This window comes from Rattus norvegicus, chromosome X (genome assembly GCF_036323735.1).
Source record: "Rattus norvegicus strain BN/NHsdMcwi chromosome X, GRCr8, whole genome shotgun sequence".
NCBI classification, from domain to species: domain Eukaryota; kingdom Metazoa; phylum Chordata; class Mammalia; order Rodentia; family Muridae; genus Rattus; species Rattus norvegicus.
This window is the reverse complement of record NC_086039.1, coordinates 102,359,537-102,368,346: the sequence shown is the minus strand read 5'-3', so window position 1 is coordinate 102,368,346 and position 8,810 is coordinate 102,359,537. Positions and strand designations below refer to the sequence as shown.

The 8,810-nt window shown below is 43.0% G+C and overlaps 1 pseudogene; it reads right to left on the bottom strand.

The window, feature by feature from the left end:
• Nucleotides 1-5,042: 5,042 nt before the first annotated feature.
• Nucleotides 5,043-6,426, bottom strand: Cdca7l-ps3 (cell division cycle associated 7 like, pseudogene 3; annotated as a pseudogene).
• Nucleotides 6,427-8,810: the final 2,384 nt, after the last annotated feature.

The following is an 8,810-nucleotide window of genomic DNA, read 5'->3' as shown; positions in this document are numbered from 1 at the left end:
TCCTTTGATGAATATGAAGTGTCCTTCCTTATCTTTTTTGATGACTTTTAATTGAAAATTGATTTTATTTGATATTAGAATGGCTACTCCAGCTTGCTTCTTCTGACCATTTGCTTGGAAAGTTGTTTTCCAGCCTTTCACTCTGAGGTAGTGTCTGTCTTTGTCTCTGAGGTGTGTTTCCTGTAGGCAGCAGAATGCAGGGTCCTCATTGCGTATCCAGTTTGTTAATCTATGTCTTTTTATTGGGGAGTTGAGGCCATTGATATTGAGAGATATTAAGGAATAGTGATTATTGCTTCCTGTTATATTCATATTTGGATGTGAGGTTATGTTTGTGTGCTTTCATTCTCCTTGTTTTGTTGCCAAGACGATTAGTTTCTTGCTTCTTCTAGGGTATAGCTTGCCTCCTTATGTTGGGCTTTACCCTTTATTATCCTTTGTAGTGCTGGATTTGTAGAAAGATATTGTGTAAATTTGGTTTTGTCATGGAATATCTTGGTTTCTCCATCTATGTTAATTGAGAGTTTTGCAGGATACAGTAACCTGGGCTGGCATTTGTGTTCTCTTAGGGTCTGTATGACATCTGTCCAGGATCTTCTGGCCTTCATAGTTTCTGGCGAAAAGTCTGGTGTGATTCTGATAGGTCTGCCTTTATATGTTACTTGACCTTTTTCCCTTACTGCTTTTAATATTCTTTCTTTATTTTGTGCGTTTGGTGTTTTGACAATTATGTGACGGGAGGTGTTTCTTTTCTGGTCCAATCTATTTGGAGTTCTGTAGGCTTCTTGTATGCCTATGGGTATCTCTTTTTTTAGGTTAGGGAAGTTTTCTTCTATGATTTTGTTGAAGATATTTACTGGTCCTTTGAGCTGGGAGTCTTCACTCTCTTCTATACCTATTATCCTTAGGTTTGATCTTCTCATTGAGTCCTGGATTTCCTGTATGTTTTGGACCAGTAGCTTTTTCTGCTTTACATTATCTTTGACAGTTGAGTCAATGATTTCTATGGAATCTTCTGCTCCCGAGATTCTCTCTTCCATCTCTTGTATTCTGTTGGTGAAGCCTGTATCTACAGCTCCTTGTCTTTTCTTTTGATTTTCTATGTCCAGGGTTGTTTCCATGTGTTCTTTCTTGATTGCTTCTATTTCCATTTTTAATTCCTTCAACTGTTTGATTGTGTTTTCCTGGAATTCTTTCAGGGATTTTTGCGATTCCTCTCTGTAGGCTTCTACTTGTTCTCTAAGGGAGTTCTTTATGTCTTTCTTGAAGTCCTCCAGCATCATGATCAAATATGATTTTGAAACTAGATCTTGCTTTTCTGGTGTGTTTGGATATTCAGTGTTTGCTTTGGTGGGAGAATTGGGCTCCGATGATGCCATGTAGTCTTGGTTTCTGTTGCTTGGGTTCCTGCGCTTGCCTCTCGCCATCAGATTATCTCTAGTGTTACTTTGTTCTGCTATTTCTGACCGTGGCTAGACTGTCCTATAAGCCTGTGTGTCAGGAGTGCTGTAGACCTGTTTTCCTGTTTTCTTTCAGCCAGTTATGGGGACAGAGTGTTCTGCTTTCGGGCATGTAGTTTTTCCTCTCTACAGGTCTTCAGCTGTTCCTGTGGGCCTGTGTCTTGAGTTCACCAGGCAGGTTTCTTGCAGGGGAAAAGTTGGTCCTACCTGCGGTTCCAAGGCTCAAGTTTGCTCGTGGGGTACTGCCTAAGTCCTCTCCGCGGCGGCAGCAACCGGGAAGATCTGCGCCGCTCTTTCCGGGAGCCTCCGTGCACCAGGGTTCCAGATGGCGTTTGGTGTTTTCCTCTGGCGTCTGGATGTGCACAGAGTGCAGTCTCTTCTGGTTTCCCAGGCGTGTCCGCCTCTCTGAAGGTTTAGCTCTCCCTCCCACGGGATTTGGGTGCAGAGAACTGTTTATCCGGTCTGTTTCCTTCAGGTTCTGGCAGTGTCTCAGGCGCAGGGATCCTGCCGCTCCTGGGCCCTCCCCTACGGGAACCCAGAGGCCTTATACAGTTGCCTCTTGGGCCAGGGATGTGGGCAGGGGTGGACAGTGTTGGTGGTCTCCTCTGCTCTGCAGCCTCAGGAGTGCCCACCTGATCAGGCGGTGAGGTCTCTCTCCCACGGGGTTTGGGAGCAGAGAGCTGCTGCGGGCCGGGATCCGCGGGTGTGGGACTTCCGGTAAACACAGGAAGTGCCCGGTCCTAGAGGAATTTTGCCTCTGTGTGTCCTGAGTTCACCAGGCAGGTTTCTTGCAGGGGAAAAGTTGGTCCTACCTGCGTTTCCAAGGCTCAAGTTTGCTCGTGGGGTACTGCCTAAGTCCTCTCCGCGGCGGCAGCAACCGGGAAGATCTGCGCCGCTCTTTCCGGGAGCCTCCGTGCACCAGGGTTCCAGATGGCGTTTGGTGTTTTCCTCTGGCGTCTGGATGTGCACAGAGTGCAGTCTCTTCTGGTTTCCCAGGCGTGTCCGCCTCTCTGAAGGTTTAGCTCTCCCTCCCACGGGATTTGGGTGCAGAGAACTGTTTATCCGGTCTGTTTCCTTCAGGTTCTGGCGGTGTCTCAGGCGCAGGGATCCTGCCGCTCCTGGGCCCTCCCCTACGGGAACCCAGAGGCCTTATACAGTTGCCTCTTGGGCCAGGGATGTGGGCAGGGGTGGGCAGTGTTGGTGGTCTCCTCCGTCTGCAGCCTCAGGAGAGCCCACCTGATCAGGCGGTGAGGTCTCTCTCCCACGGGGTTTGGGAGCAGAGAGATAATTCAATTGTTTATAGTTGACATTAACATTTTTCATATGTTAACTGCTACATATTATCATTATAGTTTATAATGTAAAATAATCTTTTGAAATAGTCAATGTATAAAGGAAGTAAAAGTGCCACGCTAAACTAGGTTTTACTTCCTTCTAATATTTTCCCCAGGTAAAATTTCAGGGAAAAAATGCCATGTTTCATTCTGGTTTTGATAGATATACTATAACTTACGCTGTATCCACTTAAGACATTCTAAATAAGTGGAATTCTGACCTATCTTCTTGACGTCGGAAGATCTTACAGCAACAATTGATTTCAAACGCAATCATCAGTACTCCAATGTTTGAACTACTGCTAAAAGCCACTATGCTAACTGCAGCAGAGTGGAGACACAAAAAGTTATAGGAAAGATGATTGAATTCATGCATCCAAAAGATGTACAAAAGAAAGTATAGGCACCATGATGATCAACCAATCGTTTTCATCTGATCGTTAAGGAGCCAGAAGCTGTGAATGAATAATGATTGAAGATAGAGCTGATTTATACATATGGTAAATGAATTATCAGAATGGAAAGCGGCACTTCGAGCAATAGGCAAATATTTTCAACCACACCTTAAATAGACAGCCATCATTGCTTTTGATGTTATAGCACCACACCTATGGAGCCCCATACATACTTCCCTGTTTAGAAATGGAAAATATCTGTGGTAGACACAGCCAGCAGTTTCTGCTGATTCACTGGACTTCTGTATTTTTGCTATGATGAAGCACTTCCATATTCCTCTCAAGAATGACTTTCTTTCAATAGTCAGTTCAGGTCCCACAGCTCTAACAACATAAGGTACTGATTAGGATTCTCTATGTTTTGTCTCTAGTGTGAGCAATATTTCATTGGAAAGTAAAAATTTTGAATTAAACCCAAAATTTAATTTGGTGGTTTTCTAGGGGGTTTCTTTCTTTCTTTCGTTCTTCCTTTCTTCCTTCCTTCCTCCCTTTCTTTCTTTCTTTCTTTCTTTCTTTCTTTCTTTCTTTCTTTTTGACAATATGGTAAAAGTGGAACATTTATTGAATCAAATGATTAGAGCATCAGTACTGGCACGCCAGTTACGCAACCGTTGCTTCTGCCACAGGTGCCAGGTGGCACATCCAGTCAGGAGCCCTTGTTGATGCCCACCTTAAGGAGTTAACATCCACGATGCCGGTCATCTTCGCCAAAGCCATACCGGCGGACCGACAAAAAGTTAAGTATGCCTATGAGTGCCCCGTTTAGAAAACCAAAGCGAGAGGCCTCACCTACCTGTGGTCGTTCAGGCTAAGGAGCAAAGGCAGGAGAGCTAAGTGGGTCCTGGCAAGTGTAGCTCTACTGCTAGAAGCATCAACGGCCTCGGTGCAACTTACATTCTTCCTGCTTCAGCCAGACCCAGTGAGCATGTTTCAGTGACAGGGGTGTACATTCTTTTGTTAGAGAATTATTCTTTGAGGAGGGGGAATCACAGTACACAAGAACAAAAACACTGAACACCTATAAGGGATATATACTCATTGATTTTAGCTTTCCCCAACACCCAATCAAAACACCATGGCTTATTTCATATCCCTAAATCTCGGAAATGATGCAGTGAGGGTTCTATAAAAAGCAAGATCTCTAAAAAGAAATTTTAAAACATAGAAGCAGCAGGCTCCAGGCAGGTCCTGAGGGAAGAGGCAAGCACGGTGAGGCCTCCAAGTGTCTGTTGCTGTTGTCTCTTAATAAAAAGGACACCTCACTCACAGTGTGTGGTTAATTGCGCTTGATAGTTTAGAATAACATTCTTAAATACAAATTTCTAACGACCCAGAATTCAATGTTCAGAGCAGGGTAAACTCTCAGGTTTGAGATATGGTCACTTGGGAGGCAAAGCAACAGCCTCTGTAGAAAGGGAGTGACCATGGCTGAGCTGACCGTCAAAGGCAAGAGCGGTCAGACAAGGTCTTCTTTCTAACTTACCTGAGCATTAACTCTGCCCCATTCAAACTGTGCTTCTAAAATCTTCAGCAGACACTTGTAACGATTCAGGTCTGTGCAGGTATGTGTACAGATTTCTCTGCTTTACTATATTTTTTTCAAATCTGCCTTACTATTTTCCTGAGAAATCTTTTAAGCATATAAACATTTTCTTAAAAAAATAACCAACCCCAATAGTATTAGAACTAGTAAATTCTAGAAAAGAAATGTCTAAGTCTGGCACAAAGAGCCAACCCGTCTTCTGGGACTCTGCCTGTGACTTTCGAGAGATCCCTCTCCTCTCGACTATCTTCTACAGCTGCTTCTGTAAGCTCTCCAGGTACTCATTGACATTATCATAACCATAGAACTTGGCCAGATGAATGAGAATCCCAGGGCACAGCGGCCATCTCATCTCCGGCAGTAACTGCAATTGCAGATCCCACAGCAGAGAGGACATGTCCACTCCGGATCCCGCAATGCTGTCCGCACATCCTCCCCATAGCGATTCCGCAGGCCAGGCCCACAGAACTGGCCCCGCACACCACCACAGCCCTGGTTCCGACAGACCGTCTTGGTATCGATGGTCTTCTGTCGGCACTGATGGCACGTGTCACCAAGCACTTTATCATAGACTTTATCACGCACAGTTATGGCGATTTTCCAATTCTTCCTCAGTGATGTCTTTCACTGAGCGGAAAGAAGATATCCGGTGCCTTCTATACTTCTGGCATTTCCCCCCACTGATTGTCTTCCTTCTTCTGAAACTGTAAAGCTCTTCGGTAAGCTTGGTGGCTGAGAAGGTGAAGTTTTCCAGAGCAAACTTTCCTGGTGGTCGTGCGCTCCGGGTTGGGTTCGTGCGCCCTGTGATCTGTCTGTCTGAGAAGGCCCGTCGTGGTGTTCTCCTCCTAGAAGCTGAAGGTGGTGTCCTCACAGGGAAGAAATCTGGCACCGAATTCAATTCCGCCAACAACTGAGCGAGCATGGCCTCGTTCTCTTCGATGTTCATGGCCCTTTTCAGCAGAGCATCTGAATTCTCCTGGCTCTCAGCCCCGGACTCATCCTCAGCGTCAGAAGCAGGGTCTTCTTTTCCTTGGGCTGTCTGCAGCTCTTCTCTCTTCTAAGATCCAGCACGTGTGAGCTATTTTTATCTGGTGGTTTTGCCATTTTTTGATGGGGAATTGAAAGGCTACGTGGAGGCCAAAACTGCTTCTCGTGGACTGGCGGCCTCTTCTAGGTGCAGCCTCCCCTTCATCATCGTCCTCCTCGTCACTCATCATAGGAGGTGTTTTGTCACCGTCGCTCAGCTCTGACTCTATGAGCTCCGGGTTACTGCCTATGTTCAGCTCACTCTCCATAAATCCTTCAAAATCTTCATTGTCCAAGTCTGTGCCCTCTTTGAAAATCCTTCTAAGTTCTTTTGTGAAGTATTTGGAACGCAAACACACATTCTGTTTCTCCAACTCTAGAGAGTCCAAACTACCACAGCTCTCTGACAGGTTTTCCATGGGAACATCATCCTGGAAACCCACAAACTCTTCCTTGTCACTGGGGGGCACTGAAAATGTCAGCTACTTCTCTGGGGATCTGGGGGATCTGGGGGATCTGGGGGATCTGGGAGCGCTCGTGGCCAGCTCCATCTTCCCTGCTGGGTTCACTTCCCTTCCTGTACCCTGCGAGAGCAGGAGCACAAGCGCAGCAGCACAGAGTTTGCCTCTAGGGGGTTTCTAAACTGTGCTTTGTCACTTAGCTAGGCACCTGTCTTCAGGATAGGAGCATGGTGACGTTTTTTTGTTCTTACTCAATTTTTTTTCTACAATGTGTACGCATTTATTTCTTTTAAAATGAAGAAATGTACCAAGTGAATCACCATCACTTCCTGAATAATCCATGCTACTCACTGATAAGAAATACCAAATTTATCACATTCTAAACCTTTTGGGGACTGAGTTTTTATTCTGTTCCACTAAACCATATATCAAATTTTCTGCTGATCTTATCTTGTTTTAATATTGTTGTTTCAATAAACCATTTTTGAAGCTGAAAAACATTACTTTACCCATTATTTCCTCTCAGAAAGTCTAGAATATCAGCAGCAGCAATAAGTATAGCTAACATTTATTATTCACTATGTTTCTAATATTTTTCTCACATGATCACATTTCATCCTTAACTCTGTAAAATGATGCAGACATCGTTCTTATCCCCACTTGAAAAGATGAGAAACTTCATGGAGAAAATACTCAACTGGTTTGATATGGAATCAAATCTCAAGCTTAGATGTTACTGTAGCGAGCCTGTGCTTCTAACCACTGTTATGCAAAGAAGAACTGTGTGGAATACTTAAAATTAGGACATTTAGCCAATAATAACTAAAATTTCCTGACTCTAACACAAAGTTTCCCCTCATCTTTTCCTGTATCTTCCTTACTTCCCCATCCTTCCAATGCTATGCCTTCTTTCTCTCTCCTTAGAAAGAAAACAAATTTAAAAACTGCAATAAAATGAAATAAAGAAAAAGTACTAGAAACACACACACAATCCAAATAAATAAATAAATAAATAAATAAATAAATAAAGACACAAAATCATAAAACATAATATACAAGCAAAAGGCCAGTAAAGAGGAATGCCCAAAGAAAATAATATGAGACAAACAAAAAGAAACCTTCAAAAATGCCATTGACTTCATTTTGCATTGATCACCCACCTACTGTTGGACAAAGGACCTGCCCTTTGTTTGTATCCCTAGTGCGACTCCATTAGAGACAACTACTTTTTAATTGGCAAGTTGTTGTAAATTTGAGATAGCTTCTGGATTAGGGATGTAAGTTTGTGTGTACTTCCCCTCTTAGCACTGGGACCCACTCCATCAGGCCCAGACCTGTGCAGGCCCTGTGCATACTGCCACAGCCTCTGAGCATTCATGTATGCGTCAGTCCTGTTGGGTCTAAAGGGTCTTGTTTCCTTGGTGTCCTCCATCCACTCTGGCTCTTACAATCTTTCTGTTCATTCTCCTGCAGGGTTTCCTGAACATGGAGGGGAGGAATTTGATGACGACATCCCATTTAGGGTCAAGTGTTCCAAGGTTCCTTGCTCTCTGCACATTGTCTAGTTTGGGGTTTGTTATTTGTTTATTAACTTTGATAGAACACTATTATCTCTGATTATCCACTAGGAAATAGGAAGGGGACCAATGAGGATAATGGGGGAGGGGATAAGTATTACCAAGGAAAACACACAGACACACACACACACACACACACACACACACACACACACAAACACCAATGTGTCATAATAAAATAAAAATATATCTTTAATGGGAAATGGAAGTCAGGGGAAATGAGCATAATACTTATTCAGTCTACTGTGTGCTAGACAATTCTAATAATGCTGTCAGTTCCACTCCACAGTAGTTATTTATCATGGGTACTAAAATAAATATTTCCAAGATGAAAGAATGTAACTTCTCTTTATTTATGAAACACTGAGTACAGAATTATACAAATTTTGGTATTTGTTTGTTTTGTTTTGTTTTGAGATAAAATCTTGCTAATGTACCCCTGGCTGACCTGGAAGTCATTATGTAGTCCAAGCTGGCCTTGAACCTGTGATCTTTCTTCTTCTGTTTCTCGGTGCTGGGATCAAAACTATGTGCCCATCCCAGCCTAATTCTCTTTTAATATAAATGAAAAGAGGAAGATAGCTATTTAATTTTATTTGCTTATTTGTTAACTAACAAATATGGATTTCTTTCTTTTATTTATCCAACAAAGAGTTCCTGTATATCACGCAAGTGCAAACAAGATCCAGAATGAATCATATCTCTACTAGTATCTTTTTTTCTAATCACCAGATCCTATAATTTAACTACACCATAAAGGATATTGATATATATGATCAGGCATTTCATATTACGCTTTGTGATTTTAAACGCTTACCATATAAATATTCCTTGGGTTTAACCATATGGAAAGGATACAGTTTGAAAAACAGTCAGGCATGGGTTAAAATTTCTGTTCTGACACTTTTATCTAAGGTGTATAAACTTGCCAAGTTTACTTAGTGTCCGTAAGAT